The 15,750-nt window shown below is 54.9% G+C and overlaps 1 long non-coding RNA gene across 2 annotated transcripts in view; it reads right to left on the reverse strand.

The window, feature by feature from the left end:
• Positions 1–15,345, reverse strand: part of LOC133355159 (uncharacterized) — a 32,013-nt gene extending 16,668 nt beyond the window's left edge. For both annotated transcript variants that reach the window (XR_009756663.1, XR_009756662.1), the window contains exons 1-2: positions 15,206–15,345; positions 13,927–14,101 (exon numbers count right to left, since the gene is read on the reverse strand). This is a non-coding gene — a long non-coding RNA (uncharacterized LOC133355159). The remainder of the gene's footprint in view (positions 1–13,926; positions 14,102–15,205) is intronic.
• Positions 15,346–15,750: the final 405 nt, after the last annotated feature.

A 15,750-nucleotide genomic window follows, 5' to 3' on the forward strand; every position in this document is an offset into this window, starting at 1 on the left:
CCGTATAGCCTTAACAGACTGGTGGGGGCAAGCACCGATGAAGGTCGGCACGGCACACGAGGCGAGTTGGGGGGGTGTGTGGCCAGCACCACGCCCGGCCGCCTTTGTCTCCCGAGCAGCGATGTTGACACTCCGCGCCAGGTACTCACTTGAGGCCGAGTCGACCTAGGGGAGGGGAGGCTCAGGACCGGTTCAGATCACCGTCGTTCGCGGCACGGCGGAACCCCGTCGACGCGTCTCTCTCCCCCCTCCAGGGCTCCTCGCCTGAGCGGGAGAGTGATACCCCCCCTCCCTCTCTCTCTCTGCCTAATACGCTTTGAGCCACGCTAAGACAAGTTAAATTAAAAACCAAATTTAATATTGCTCGCGGTGGCGATCTTTTGTTGTTGTCGTATTGTGCGGCATTCATCGGCGAGCCGAGGCGGAGACCGTCGGCTCCCACTTGAGCGTGAACCGTGCGCGGGAAACTGCAGGTCTCGTTGACAACGTGCGGTGCTCTACGCGAGCCCCTGGTTCTGTATACGCGGGTTTATATGAGGGTCCGTGGGTGTATATGGGGGTCTATGGGTGTATATGGGGGTGTATATGGGGGTCCGTGGGTGTATATGGGGGTCTATGGGTGTATATGGGGGTGTATATGGGGGTCCGTGGGTGTATATGGGGGTCTATGGGTGTATATGGGGGTGTATATGGGGGTCCGTGGGTGTATATGGGGGTCTATGGGTGTATATGGGGGTGTATATGGGGGTCCGTGGGTGTATATGTGGGTCTATTGGTGTATACGGGGGTTTATATGAGGGTCCGTGGGTGTATATGGGGGTCTATGGGTGTATATGGGGGTGTATATGGGGGTCCGTGGGTGTATATGGGGGTCTATGGGTGTATATGGGGGTTTATATGGGGTCCATGGGTGTATACGGGGGTTTATATGGGGTCCATGGGTGTATATGGGGGTTTATATGGGGTCCATGGGTGTATACGGGGTTTATATGGGGTCCATGGGTGTATATGGGGTTTATATGGGGTCCATGGGTGTATATGGGGGTTTATATGGAGGTCCATGGGTGTATACGGGGGTTTATATGGGGTCCATGGGTGTATACGGGGTTTATATGGGGTCCATGGGTGTATACGTGGGTGTATATGGGGTTTATATGGGGTCTATGGGTGTATACGGGGGTTTATATGGGGTCTATGGGTGTATACGGGGGTTTATATGGGGTCCATGGGTGTATATGGGGTTTATATGGGGTCCATGGGTGTATATGGGGGTTTATATGGGGGTCCATGGGTGTATACAGGGGTTTATATGGGGGTCCATGGGTGTATATGGGGGTTTATATGGGGTCCATGGGTGTATACGGGGTTTATATGGGGGTCCATGGGTGTATACAGGGGTTTATATGGGGGTCCATGGGTGTATATGGGGGTTTATATGGGGTCCATGGGTGTATACAGGGGTTTATATGGGGGTCCATGGGTGTATACAGGGGTTTATATGGGGTCCATGGGTCTATACGGGGGTCTATATGGGGGTCCATGGGTGTATACGGGGTTTATATGGGGTCCATGGGTGTATATGGGGGTTTATATGGGGGTCCATGGGTCTATACGTGGGTTTATATGGGGGTCCATGGGTCTGTACGGGGGGGGGGGGGTCTATGGGTCTCTATGGGGGTCCATGGGCTTCTAATGGGTGAGCTTGAGTTTCTTTGTAAAGTCCCTGGGTCCCTCTGCGAGTCATAAGTGACAGAGTGGGGCCAAGGCCATGAACACCTCGCTACAATTGAGAACGCAGCTTTAAACACGGAGACACACAGACAGACACACGAGCAGAGAGACACCACAACATAGACACACAGAGAGTCTCTGTGTGTCTATGTTGTGTGTCTCTCTCTCTGTGTGTCTCTGTGTTGTCTCTCTCTGCTTGTGTGTCTGTCTGTGTGCCTGTCTGTGTCTCTCTGTGCGTCTCTCTCTGTGTGTCTCTCTCTGTGTGTCTCTCTCTGTGTGTCTCTCTCTCTGTGTTGTCTCTCTCTCTGCTTGTGTGTCTGTCTGTGTGTCTCTCTCTGTGTGTCTCTCTCTGTGTGTCTCTCTCTGTGCGTCTCTCTCTCTGTGTCTCTCTCTGTGTGTGTCTGTCTGTGTGTCTCTCTGTGCGTCTCTCTCTGTGTGTCTCTCTCTGTGTGTCTCTCTCTGTGCGTCTCTCTCTCTGTGTTGTCTCTCTCTCTGCTTGTGTGTCTGTCTGTGTGTCTCTCTCTGTGTGTCTCTCTCTGTGTGTGTCTCTCTCTGTGTGTCTCTCTCTCTGTGTGTCTCTCTCTGTGTGTCTCTCTCTGTATGTCTCTCTCTCTGTGTCTCTGTGTTGTCTCTCTCTGCTTGTGTGTCTGTCTGTGTGTCTCCGTGTCTGTGTTTTGTCTCTCTCTCAAATTTAGTTCTACCTGATGACGATTGCTTGTGTTGCAATCGAAACGTCGTATTCTATTAGTTAATTTATTTTCTTTCTACTAAACTATTATTGTTATTTTACCACGTAAGGCCCACTGAGCTATATAACTGTTTTTCAAAAGTGACCTGGCCACAAATGATGGCTCAAGGCAAGTGGCTTATCACGTGGAAATGTACTGCAGTCAAATACGCGTGATGTTGATTCTAAATGTGGAGGGGAAAACCGAAGGATCAAAAAAAATCCACGCTGATCACAGGGACAGAGACACGCAAACTCCAAATATACAGCAGACATCTGCACTGCGATCGAACCCATGACCTCCTGTATACCAGGCAAGGTAGTTAACATCTCCTAGCCACTGTGATGATGATGATGATAGAGAGACACGCACTCCAATTATACAACAGGCATCAGGATCGGGATCGAACCCACGACCTCCTGTATATCAGGCGAGGTAGTTAACATCTCCTAGCCACTGTGATGATGATGATAGAGAGACATGCACTCCAATTATACAACAGACGTAAGGGTCGGGATCGAACCCACGACCTCCTGTATACCAGACGAGGCAGTTAACATCTCCTAGCCACCGTGGCGCCGAAACATCTCTGACCTGACCGTTCTGAAACTCCATCACCAAATATTTACCAACCAACTCCGACGACAGGCGGTACAACTCGAGATAATGACCGGTGCGGCAATCCTCACGTCATCAACGATGTTCTATTTTAAATAGACTTCAACAATAATAACAATATCATTGAGTTTTACGCGGGATGTAGCCTCACTGAGTCTCAGAAGCCTCCGTTTTCACGAGGATCCTCCCAAACTGGGGATGGTTTTGCAATGAAAATCCAGGGGAGAAATCCCGGAAGCCACGTGTCATACGAGGTGACAGCAATCAGAGTTTCCGCACCGATGGGTTCACCGATCCGCTCGGTCATTTGCTCACTGTGGAAAAAAAGGCACGATGGGAGAGGTCAGAAGCAGAATCAGAGTCATAATATTTATTTGTACCGGAGGGATCCGATGAGCAATGAAGCTCTTTTTAGTTTTTTTCTTCTTGGTTCTTTCGGTAAAGTCACGTAGAAGGGAAGTAATAAAATAATAAAAATAAAACATAATAAAATAATTCTCACGACGTTTCGGCCACAATGCAAGCAGCCGTCCTCAGGTGAAGACCAGTTCTGTCGGGGAGAAAGCGTCTGTTATTTTATTACTTCTCTTTTACGTGACTTTACCGAAAGAACCAAGAAGATGAATCCCTGCAGTCACGAAAGCTTTAAATCGAAAATTAAAATCTCTTTTTTGTTGTTTACAGATGTCCAGTATATTTATTTTTTACTGGAGGAATCCGATGAGCTATAAAGCTATTTTTCACTTATTTCCAGCAGGGGCACGAGGTAAGAGCGTTCCAACAACAAACGGTACAAAGACGCACAAACGGCTCTAGGTGCCGAATGTCCCAGAATGATTCCGCTGTACCCTGTCCGTACCGACGTGCTGTGCTGCCAATCGACACGGTCTCACCGCAGCAGCAGCACGCCGCACGCCACAGCAGAGGCCCACCAGCTCACGCTGTGCCATCGGCGGAGGGGGTGGAGGGGCGGCGGGGGGGGGGATCTTACTCGAATCTCTGCGTGATCCACAAACCCCCGTAACCAAACCAAGCAAAGGGCTCCGGTGGCCCAGGCAACGGAAGGGCTGCGAATGTCATCTCGAAGTCATGAATCCTAAGAGACGCCGACGACGACGACGATTCGCGTTAAAAACCAGCGCACTCGCGTATTTGGTATCAAGCGAAACAATCTCCCTGTCGCTGGCCGTCTCGTGCCTGCCTCTCCTCCCGTCTCGGCCGCGTCTCGGCCGCGTCTTTGTGTCATCTCGTCGCGCTGAAGCTCCACCTCGTGTCCGCGTGGCTTGCACCTCGCTGCGCCTAGCACCTCCATCCCTGGGACCTCCATCCCTGGGACCTTCATCTCTAGCACCTCCATCCCTGGCACCTCCATCCCTGGCACCTCCATCCCTGGGACCTCCATCCCTAGCACCACCTCCATCCCTGGCATCTCCACCCCTGGCACCTCCATCCCTAGCACCTCCATCCCTGGGACCTCCATCCCTGGCACCTCCATCCCTGGCACCTCCATCCCTGGCACCTCCATCCCTGGGACCACCATCCCTGACACCTCCATCCCTAGCACCACCTCCATCCCTGGGACCACCATCCCTGGCACCTCCATCCCTAGCACCTCCATCCCTGGCACCACCATCCCTGACACCTCCATCCCTGGGACCTCCATCCCTGGCACCACCATCCCTGACACCTCCATCCCTGACACCTCCATCCCTGACACCTCCATCCCTGGGACCACCATCCCTAGCACCTCCATCCCTGGCACCTCCATCCCTGGGACCACCATCCCTGACACCTCCATCCCTAGCACCACCTCCATCCCTGGCACCTCCATCCCTGGGACCACCATCCCTGACACCTCCATCCCTAGCACCACCTCCATCCCCGGCACCTCCATCCCTGGTACCTCCATCCCTAGCACCTCCATCCCTGGCACCACCATCCCTGGGACCTCCATCCCTAGCACCTCCATCCCTGGGACCACCATCCCTGACACCTCCATCCCTAGCACCTCCATCCCTAGCACCTCCATCCCTGGCACCTCCATCCCTGGCACCTCCATCCCTGGCACCTCCATCCCTGGGACCACCATCCCTGACACCTCCATCCCTAGCACCACCTCCATCCCCGGCACCTCCATCCCTGGCACCTCCATCCCTGGCACCTCCATCCCTAGCACCTCCATCCCTAGCACCTCCATCCCTAGCACCTCCATCCCTAGCACCTCCATCCCTGGGACCACCATCCCTGACACCTCCATCCCTGGCACCTCCATCCCTAGCACCTCCATCCCTGGCACCTCCATCCCTGGGACCACCATCCCTGACACCTCCATCCATGGCACCTCCATCCCTAGCACCTCCATCCCTGGCACCACCATCCCTGGCACCACCATCCCTGGCACCTCCATCCCTGGCACCACCATCCCTGGCACCTCCATCCCTGGCACCACCATCCCTGGCACCTCCATCCCTGGCACCTCCATCCCTGGCACCTCCATCCCTGGCACCTCCATCCCTGGCACCTCCATCCCTGGCACCACCATCCCTGGCACCTCCATCCCTGGCACCTCCATCCCTGGGACCTTCATCCCTAGCACCTCCATCCCTGGCACCTCCATCCCTGGCACCACCATCCCTAGTACCTCCATCCCTAGCACCACCATCCCTGGCACCTCCATCCCTGGCACCACCATCCCTGGCACCTCCATCCCTGGCACCACCATCCCTGGCACCTCCATCCCTGGGACCTTCATCCCTAGCACCTCCATCCCTGGCACCTCCATCCCTAGCACCACCATCCCTGGCACCACTATCCCTGGCACCTCCATCCCTAGCACCTCCATCCCTGGCACCTCCATCCCTGGGACCTCCATCCCTAGCACCTCCATCCCTGGCACCACCATCCCTAGCACCTCCATCCCTGGGACCTCCATCCCTAGAACCTCCATCCCTGGCACCTCCATCCCTGGAACCTCCATCCCTAGCACCTCCATCCCTAGCGCCACCAAAGACAAAGATCCCCCGTATAGCCTTCAACAGACTGTTTGGGGGCAAGTGCTGTTTTAGCGAGCGCCTATGAAGGCCGGCACGGGGCACGATGGGGTGGGTGGCCAGCACCACGCCCGGCCGCCACTGTCGCACCACCACCAACCACCACCACCACGACCACCACCACGACCACCACCACGACCACCACCACTGGGATAAAAAAAGCATCGTGGCTTTTATTCCGTGACGTTTCTGTTCCTTGATGAAGCAAAGCACGGCGGTGCGAGAGAAAGGCGCGTGGGGGGAGCGAGGGGCGGGGGGGGGAGCGAGGGGCGGGGGGAATGTGGGGGAGGGGGGAGTTTGGGCAGTGGCGCTCATCACAGCCGACAAGAGGCGGCGACCTTGACCCCCGACCTGTGACCTTTCCGGGGGTCAAAGTCTCTTTCCCACAGCCTCGCCGTGAATGGAGGCGACTATGAGCAGCGGCAGCAGCTGCCAGACCGAGCAGCCTACACGGTCACTACGCGTGTGTGTCACCGAGCGGTGTGTGTCACCGCGTGCGTGTCGCTACGCATGCGTCACCGTGTGCGCTGTGTCACTATGCGTGTGTCACCGAGTGTGTCACTATGCGTGTCACCAAGCGTGTCACTACGCGTGTGTGTCACCGAGCGTGTGTGTCACCGCGTGCGTGTCGCTACGCATGCGTCACCGTGTGCGCTGTGTCACTATGCGTGTGTCACCGAGTGTGTCACTATGCGTGTCACCAAGCGTGTCACTACGCGTGTGTGTCACCGAGCGTGTGTGTCACCGCGTGTGTGTCGCTACGCATGCGTCACCGTGTGCGCTGTGTCACTATGCGTGTCACCAAGCGTGTCACTACGCGTGTGTGTCACCGAGCGTGTGTCACTACGCGTGTGTGTCACCGAGCGTGTGTGTCACTACGCGTGTGTGTCACCGAGCGTGTGTGTCACTACGCGTGCGTGTCGCTATGGATGTGTCACCGTGTGTGCTGTGTCACTATGTGTGTGTCACCGAGCGTGTGTCACTACGCATGCGTGTCGCTACGCATGTATCACCGTGTGTGCTGTGTCACTATGCGTGTCACCGAGCGTGTCACTGCGCATGTGTGTCGCTACGCATGTGTCACCGTGTGCACTGTGTCACTATGCGTGTGTCACCGAGCGTGTCACTACGCGTGTGTGTCGCTATGCATGTATCACCGTGTGTGCTGTGTCACTATGCGTGTCACCGAGCGTGTCACTCGCGTGTGTGTCGCTACGCATGCATCACCATGTGCGCTGTGTCACTATGCGAGTGTCACCGAGCGTGTCACTATGCGTGTGTCACCGAGCGTGTGTCACTACGCGTGTGTGTCACCGAGCGTGTGTCACCGCGTGCGTGTCGCTACGCATGCGTCACCGTGTGCGCTGTGTCACTATGCGTGTGTCACCGAGTGTGTGTCACTGTGTGTCACGAGGTAGTGTGGTGGTTAGCGCGCTGCGCTACGAACCCGCCGGTCCGATTTACATTCCCGCTCACGGCCACCAACACCAGTGACGATTATCTGAACCGGTCTTGGGCCTCCCTTAGGTCGACTCAGCCTCAAATGAGTACCTGGTGCGATGTGTAACGTTCACCACTGGGGAGACAAAGGCGGCCGGGCGCGGTGCTGGCCACCCACCACCTTCGAGTGGCGTGCCGGCCTTCATAGGCGCTCGCTAACAGCACTTGCCCCAACAGTTTGTTAAGGCTTCACGGGGGATCTTCGTGTTTGTATGCGAGTCAAAGAACGTATGCACACACACAGAGATCTACGAAACATTCGCTTCAATAAATCTCCCGGCACGTGGCAGCGAAACGTCGGACATCGCTCCCAACAACGCGCGGCGCACAACCCCCGACAACGCACAGCGGACAGAAGCAGCAGCAGGAGAAGCAGCAGCAGCAGAAGCAGCAGTGTGAGCTGCAGGAATCACACATCTCTCTCGGCAAGATGTTCACTCGTGGCTCAGCGTAGGCCCCGCATCCCGCACCGCAACCCACACCACAACCACCCAACCACCCAACCACCCAGCCACCCAGCCACCCAGCCACCCTTCGTGAAGCGGAACAGCGCTCAGGACTGGACCGTGCGTGGACAAAACAGAGCTCCACAGTTCATCGGATTCCTCCAGCGTCGAATTAAACATTCCCAGTCCGATTCGGGCGTCCCGCTCGGCTCGTTGTGCTGCTCTCTCTCTCGAGAGCCACGCGGCCCGCCCAAGGCGCCATGTCTCGTGCCCCAACCGCACGTCCTCACCACCCCCCCCCACCACCACCACCACCCCCCCCTCGCCCTCTCTCCCCAACCCTCAACCGCCAACCGCATCACGGCCGGCCCAGCTGCGACAGACACCACGGGCAAAACAACAGTGGCCGGCGATCGCGAAATGTTTGAATCGCAATCGCCAAGTGGAGGGTTATGGACACGGAGTGTGGTGGCGGTGGTGGCGGTGGTGGTGGTGGCCATGGTGGCAGTAGCGCTGGTGGCAGTGTCAGCTGTGGTGGTGGTTGCGGTGTTGGCAGTAATGGTGGAGGTGGTTGCGGTGTTGGTGGCGGTGGTAATGGGAGTGGTTGCGGTGTTGGTGTTGGTGGCGGTAATGGCGGTGGTGGCTGTAATGGCGGTGGCGGTAATGGTGGAGGTGGTTGTGGTGTTGGTGGCGGTGGTAATGGGGGTGGCGGTGGTTGCGGTGTTGGTGGCGGTGGTAATGGGGGTGGGGGTGGTGGTGGTTGCAGTGTTGGTGGTGGTAATGGCGGTGGTGGCTGTAATGGCGGTGGCGGTAATGGTGGGGGTGGTTGCGGTGTTGGTGGCGGTGGCAATGGGGGTGGCGGTGGTGGCGGTATAGGCAGATATCGCTGGTTCACGCTCTGGGGGGCGGAGGGGGTAGCAGGGAGTGGGGGAGGGTGTCTGGGGGAGACAAAGGGGGTGGGTAGGAGGTGGGAATGGAGAACCCGCTTTCATAATTTGAATAATGTATGCCGCTAGCCGGCAGACAGCAGAGGCAGCGCGCACACACACACACACACGCACGTACACACTCACACACACGCGCGTACACACACGCGCGTACTTAAGCATGCACACACACACGCGCTCACACGCACGTACATAGACACACGCACACAGACGCACACGCACAGACGCAGACGCACACGCACAGACGCACACACACATCGCCTTAACAGACCGATGATGGCAGTGGTGGTGGTGATGGCGGTGGTGTCGGCGGTGACGGTGGTTGCGATAGCGGTGGTTGTGGTGATTGCGGTGGTCGGCGGCGGCGGCGGTGGTTTATGGTGGCTGTAGAAGTGGCGGTGGTGTTGATGATGGCAGTGGCGGTAGTGGTGGTGGTGTTGGCGTTGGTGGTGTCGGTGCAGCTGGCGCCACTGGGCGGGAGGCCGGTGGCGTGATGGGGCGGCTCCGAGCCTCATGAATCGAGGAATGAAAACAGACCGGGTTGGAAGAGGTCACGTGCACGTTATTTCTCCTTTTAACAAAACGTAGTACAATGCGTAAGCGGCACGACACACGCTATATTTATACACACACACACGACACACACAATATATATAATAGAAATGCATTCACGGGAAGATGAAGATGAAGAGGAAATCTCAACTGGCCAGGTTGACCCCCCCTTGGGCCGTTTCAAGGTCCGACGTCTGAACTTGCCGACCGGTCGGGTTTCGCTCTTTTCGGTGCTCATCGGCGAGTCGCGGACGTCGGCGTGGGTCGCCGAGAACAACATCGATCCGCTGCTGGGTGATGATTTCCCCCGTAGAATTATTCTCGTCGTTATCAAGAGCCATGATGCATTTACTGCTTCGTTGAAGGTCTTTCCATCGAGATATACCCGTGCAGCATCATCATCATCACCATGAACCACGATATATCCACTGCTGGATGGAAGTCTCCCCATACAGTTACACCGATCATCACCGACAGAGATGACCGCTCTCGGCTGCTGGATGAAAATTTCCCCGCGCAGTTACACTCTCGCCCATCAACACGGGCTGTGATCGATCCGCTGCTGGATGACCGGTTGCGCGGCGGCAACGCGAGCCGATGTAACCGACGCCCACGCGTACGCAGCGAACGTCGTTCCCCGACGCTCGTTTGGCCGTCGACGCCGCTTCGACGTTGGGACCCGGCACGGTGCGGAGTCGCGTCACGGCGCTCGGAACTTGCCCGGCGGTGCAGCCGGCGCTTAGCGACGCGCCGATCGCGACCGTGTCGGCTCGTTCACCGGTAAAGTTGCCGAACAGTTCGCACGAATTGTTAAATTATTAAGCGATATATTTCTAAAGTAAAAATATCTAAAATAATTGTTGAAATATTCTTAGGTTTTTTCGGTAAAGTCACGTAGGTAAAAAATTTAAATTAATAAAAGACGGAAGCTTGTGTTGCCTCCGAAACGTCGTGATTTTTATTTTATTTTCATTTTATTTTACTTTTATTAATTTTAATTTAATTTTTTACCTACGTGACTTTACCAAAAAAACCTAAGAATATGAATCCTTGCAGTTACGAAAGCTTCAAATCTAGAATTGTTGAAATTTGGACTTATAAATGAACCCGATGACGGATGACCGTGCGAGTTTCTTTTTGTTTAACCAGGCGGGCGAGTTCAAGAGGCCAGGAGAGAGACGTTTAGCATGGTCGGATACGTACTGTGCGAAAGAAGTTCAACGCACGTGCACACGCGCGTGCTCACTGGGACTCGTTGCACGGCGATGTTGATTCTAAATGCGAAGGCAAAAAGCGGAGGACCCGGAGAAAAATCCACGCGACCACTCTAAATATACAGCAGCAGGCGTCAGGGTTTGGATCGAACCCACGACCTTCTGCGTAGCAGGCGAGGTAGTTAACATCTCGCCACCACGGTGCCTGACGAACACGATTTGTGTTAGTCAGGCTCACATGCCCCCTACTCTTAGGTTTTTTCGGTAAAGTCACGTAGGTAAAAATAAATAAAAATAAATAATAAAATAAAATAATAGAAATAATAATAGAAATAAAATGATAAATCAGTGATTTATAATTGTATTTCTATTATTATTTCTATTTTATTTTTATTATTTATTTTTTACCTACGTGATTTTACCAAAAAAACCTAAGAGTATGAATCCTTGCAAGTCACGAAATCTTCAAATCTAGAATCACATGCCCGTGTGGCTGCATTGTGACTTTGCTATTGGTACGATGGGAAAGGGGTGTTCAGTTGATTGTAAACGCAGAGATCAAGGAATGTAACGGCGGACTGAGGTCGTTCGTATCCCCGTGTCCAGTCTTCTGTACTTAGGATGATTTACAAATTCGTTTTTGAATTTGACTTAATAATTTACGTTCCTACGTCGGCAGCAGCAGGAGCAACAACAGCAACAACGCGCTCACGCTCGCTACGTTTTACATAAAAAATAAATATCCCAACGAGACTGGACTTCGCGATTGAACGTAGTGGTGGTAGATTAACGCGCATTGCACTACCCCCCACAACTCCGCTCGCCGAATGCTTTTCGAACGACCGTACGCGAGTTTGCGAAAATTTCCCAAACCGCCAATTTGGATTCCCGTGCGCGGTAAATCGTCGACGCGGCCGCGGCCGGCACACCGACGGTGCCGATCGACGCTCGCGACGGCGGCGGCGAGGTCACGAAGGATTCACCCCCCTACTGGACATCTGTGGGAAAAAAGAGCTTCATAGCTCATCGGATTCCTCCGGTATGAACTAATATTCCGACTCCGACGCTTGATCGTCGTCGCAATCGTCTTACTTTAAACAAAATAAAATCACGATTTTGGAAGTTGCCGCTCTTTTGCGCGAAAAATCCGGTGGGGGAGGGGGGTGGGTTTGTGTGTCCATTTCTGGGTTAAAAAGAGCGGTACGTGGAGGAAAATATTAATTAATTAATTTCTGCATTAAAAAGAGTGGTACGTGGAGGAAAATATTAATTAATGAAATATGGAAAAAAAAATGACATCTTTTTAAATTCCAATGATATTCGTTTTGCGAGATTGGGCATCGTTACGCGGCTGCGAATTGTTGCCGTTGCGTAAATAAAAACGTCGGGGGACGTGTTTATACGCGAACGGTGACTAAAAGTTCCGTCTGATAAATGTTTTTAATAATGTGCTACGTGTGTATGCGTGCGCCCGTGTGCGTATGTGTGTGCGTGCGTGCGTGTGCCTGTGTGCAGGTGTACGTGCGTACGTGCTTACGTGTGTGCATGCGTGCGTGTGTGCATGCGTGCGTGTGTGCGTGTGCAGGGGCGAGCGGCAGTGTAGCGGTCAGCACGCTGCACTACAAACTCGGCAAAGACTCGAGTTCGATTCCCGCTCACGCCCACCAACACCGGGCCTCCCCTAGCTCGACTCAGTCTCAAATGAGTTACCTGGTGCGTTGCTTAAACATCGCCACTGGGGAGACAAAGGCGGCCGGGCGTGGTGCTGGCCACCCACCCCCTCTGCCGTGCCACCCATCACAGGTGCTGCTCGCTAACAGCACTTGCCCCAACGGTCTGTTAAAGGCTATACGGGGGATCTTTGTCTTTGTGTGTGTGTGTGTGTGGAATTGCCTGGAATAACCGTACGGAGTCGGTACGACCGCCGTGCTGGCGAAGAATTTACGCTCCACGATCTCCTTGTTTGTGCGAACGCTTCCCATCGCCGTCTGACCGCTAGCACCGTAGCTAAAAAGCACGCAAACCACGTGAATAAAAAGCAACGGCAAACCACCCCCCCCCCCCCCCCGACAATGATCCCGCACAAAACCCGACGGTGAGCGAGAAACGTTGAAAGCAAGCCAAGCACAAAAACGAAAAGCTGGTGAAAAAATATTCCAAGGGAACGTTCACGAAAAATTTACATAATTTTTTTTTTATCGCAGCACCCCCTCCTCCCCCGCCCTCCCGAAAACCTGGCGGTATAATCCACTCACGGGCGCAACGGGGAAAGGGGCGGGGGTGGGTGGGGGGGGGGTCGCACGCGCACGCTCAGATATCGCGTCGCACGCCTTTAATTAAAAATAAATAATGCCACGACGGCTTCTGTGATACGACGATGGAGATCGAGAAGAGGTAGAGGGGGGGGGGAGGCGGACAGGACGCGAGGAAATCTACAAACTGCGGTAATTGTGCGAGCGGCGTTGGCCCGGGCAGAATTTGCGCGCCGCGCTGCCGCCTAACGATAACGAGAGAGGCACGACAGAAAATGGCCTCCGAGCGTTTAATATTCATGTTGTCGGAGCGAGCTTGGGGGGGGGGGGGGGGGGGGGGCGCGTGAGCGGTGAGCGTGCGGGAGAGTGTGCGGGACAGAGAGAGGGACAGCGATCGGTGAGCGAGTGGGACTGTGAGCGGAAGAGCGAGAGGGACAGTGAGCGGGACAGCGAGAGAGACAGCGAGCAGGACAGCGCACAGGACAGCGAGCAGGACAGCGCGCAGGACAGCGAGCGAGACAGCGAGCGGGACAGCGAGCGAGACAGCGAGCGGGACAGCGAGCAGGACAGCAAGCAGGACAGCAAGCGGGACAGCGAGCGGGACAGTGAGCGGGACAGCGAGCGGGACAGCGCGCAGGACAGCAAGCGGGACAGCGAGCGGGACAGCGAGCGGGACAGCGAGCGGTACAGCGCGCAGGACAGCGAGCGGGACAGCGAGCGGGACAGCAAGCGGGACAGCGGGCAGGAGAGCGAGTGGGCGGTACGAGCGACGACCGAGGTGTGCGCCAGTACCTCCCCATCCGCTCCCCACCCCCCTTCTCCCCAGCCTCAACGGCACCATCGCTCTGATGCCCCCCCCTTCCCCCAACCCCCCCCCCCCCCACTCACCGCGTCGCCGTCGCCACTCCTGAACCCCACCCCTCGCTCGCTTCTTCTTTCTTCTTCTTCATCGTCGTCGTCGTCGTCGTCGTCGTGATCGTCGCCATCCTTGGCACGGCGTTCGCTCGATCGTCTCCGCGATCTTCCTCCCGCTGTCTGCGACCTCCTCCTCTGCGCGCAGGAGCTGTAAAAAAAAAATGTAAAAAATGTTTAAATTAATATCAAGAGCCGCTAAAATGTTTTTTTTGCCATGCGATACACGCGCAGGAGCCACGACCGCGTTATGGTACTTGACTGCTCACGGCGAGCGAATTATGCGGGGAATGTAAGCAATATAATCATCCGATCGAAGCGGGATCGCGAATCTTGGAATTCTACTAAAGCATCGGTGTGACCCAAGCGCCACCCCCACCCACCACCGCCACTACCCTTTATTCAATCTTTGTTACAAAAAATTCAACAGCCCGAACAAAACTGACGGCAGTTTAGAGGCATTCCAGGAGGTGGAAATGTTAACTTCTGCCAGTAAGCGATGCTATAGCCATGAAAAAAATCGTAAACCGTAAAAAAAAAAAAAAATACTTTTTTGTTTTTTTTACAAATCGCAATTTCCTCCGGTTCTTTCTGAATCGGCGAACGCAACTCTCTCGGCCTTTTCGCCAATTTGTCGACGCGATACGGCTACGGCCGCTGCGCGAAAACCCCTGGAAAATAAAATAAAAACAGCAACAACGACGCACGCTGCCGACAACGACGGCCAACGTAGCCCCAACGCACGCGCGCACACACGGGATACAAATAAAAAAATAATAAATGTCAAAAACGTTATAGAGTAAAAAAAAAAATCCACGAGCGAGAAAATATTTTTCTAAATAACCACGATCATTAAAATATGCATGTGGTGTTGCGCATCAGAGCGACTTTCAAAAAAATCACAGTGACGGGTTTAAGCCACGTACGCGCGCACACACGCAGATGTACACACACACAGACATACACACACGTGCAGACGTATACACACAGACGCACACACAAATACAGACGCGCACAGATGTACACACGTACACACACATACAGACGCGCACAGATGCGCACAGACGCGCACCGAAGTACACACACACATGCAGACGTGCACAGATGTACAGTCGTACACAAAACAGAGACAAAGATCCCCCGCATAGCCTTAACAGACCGTTGGGGTAAGTGCTGTTAGCGAGCACCTATGAAGGCGGACACGGCACACGAGGGTCTGACCCAGGACAGGCCCACAATTGGTGCAAATATTCACCACTGCTCATTGGCCGTCAGCCGGAATCCAACTCGGGTAGCCGGATTCGTAGCACGACGCGCGAACCAATGGGCCACCGCTCCTCATGCACGCAAACACACACAGACATGCAGACGCCCACACACACACACACGTACACAGCACACGCAAGGCGCCTAACTTAACAGTTTCATTTGTTTAATTATTCCTGGATACCGGAATTGAGGGCAACAAGAAACACCAAGCAAAACGCCGTCTCGTTTACGCGGAGTTTTCGCGACGCCTGCATCTCCACCACGGTCCCCATACCCCCCCCTCCACCTCCCCTTCTCGTCGTCAACAACCCCCTGGGGGCTCGCGTGGATCACGGATTCGGGGGGGGGGGGGCCCCCCCAAAAGCCGTCTCCGCGGAGAAGCCGGTTGTCGCGCGACCTCAGTCCCCCGCGCGGAGTCAGCGTCGTTCCAAGAACGTCGAACCTCCGCGCCACGCGCAAAGGGGGCGCGCGGTTCGGCCCAGCGTCATCTCCCGTTGGCAGCGGATCGGATTTTTTATTTGACGGCGGCGG

Source organism: Lethenteron reissneri, chromosome 50 (assembly GCF_015708825.2).
Source record: "Lethenteron reissneri isolate LAM-NWPU_2019-01 chromosome 50, ASM1570882v1, whole genome shotgun sequence".
Taxonomy (NCBI): Eukaryota; Metazoa; Chordata; class Hyperoartia; order Petromyzontiformes; family Petromyzontidae; genus Lethenteron; species Lethenteron reissneri.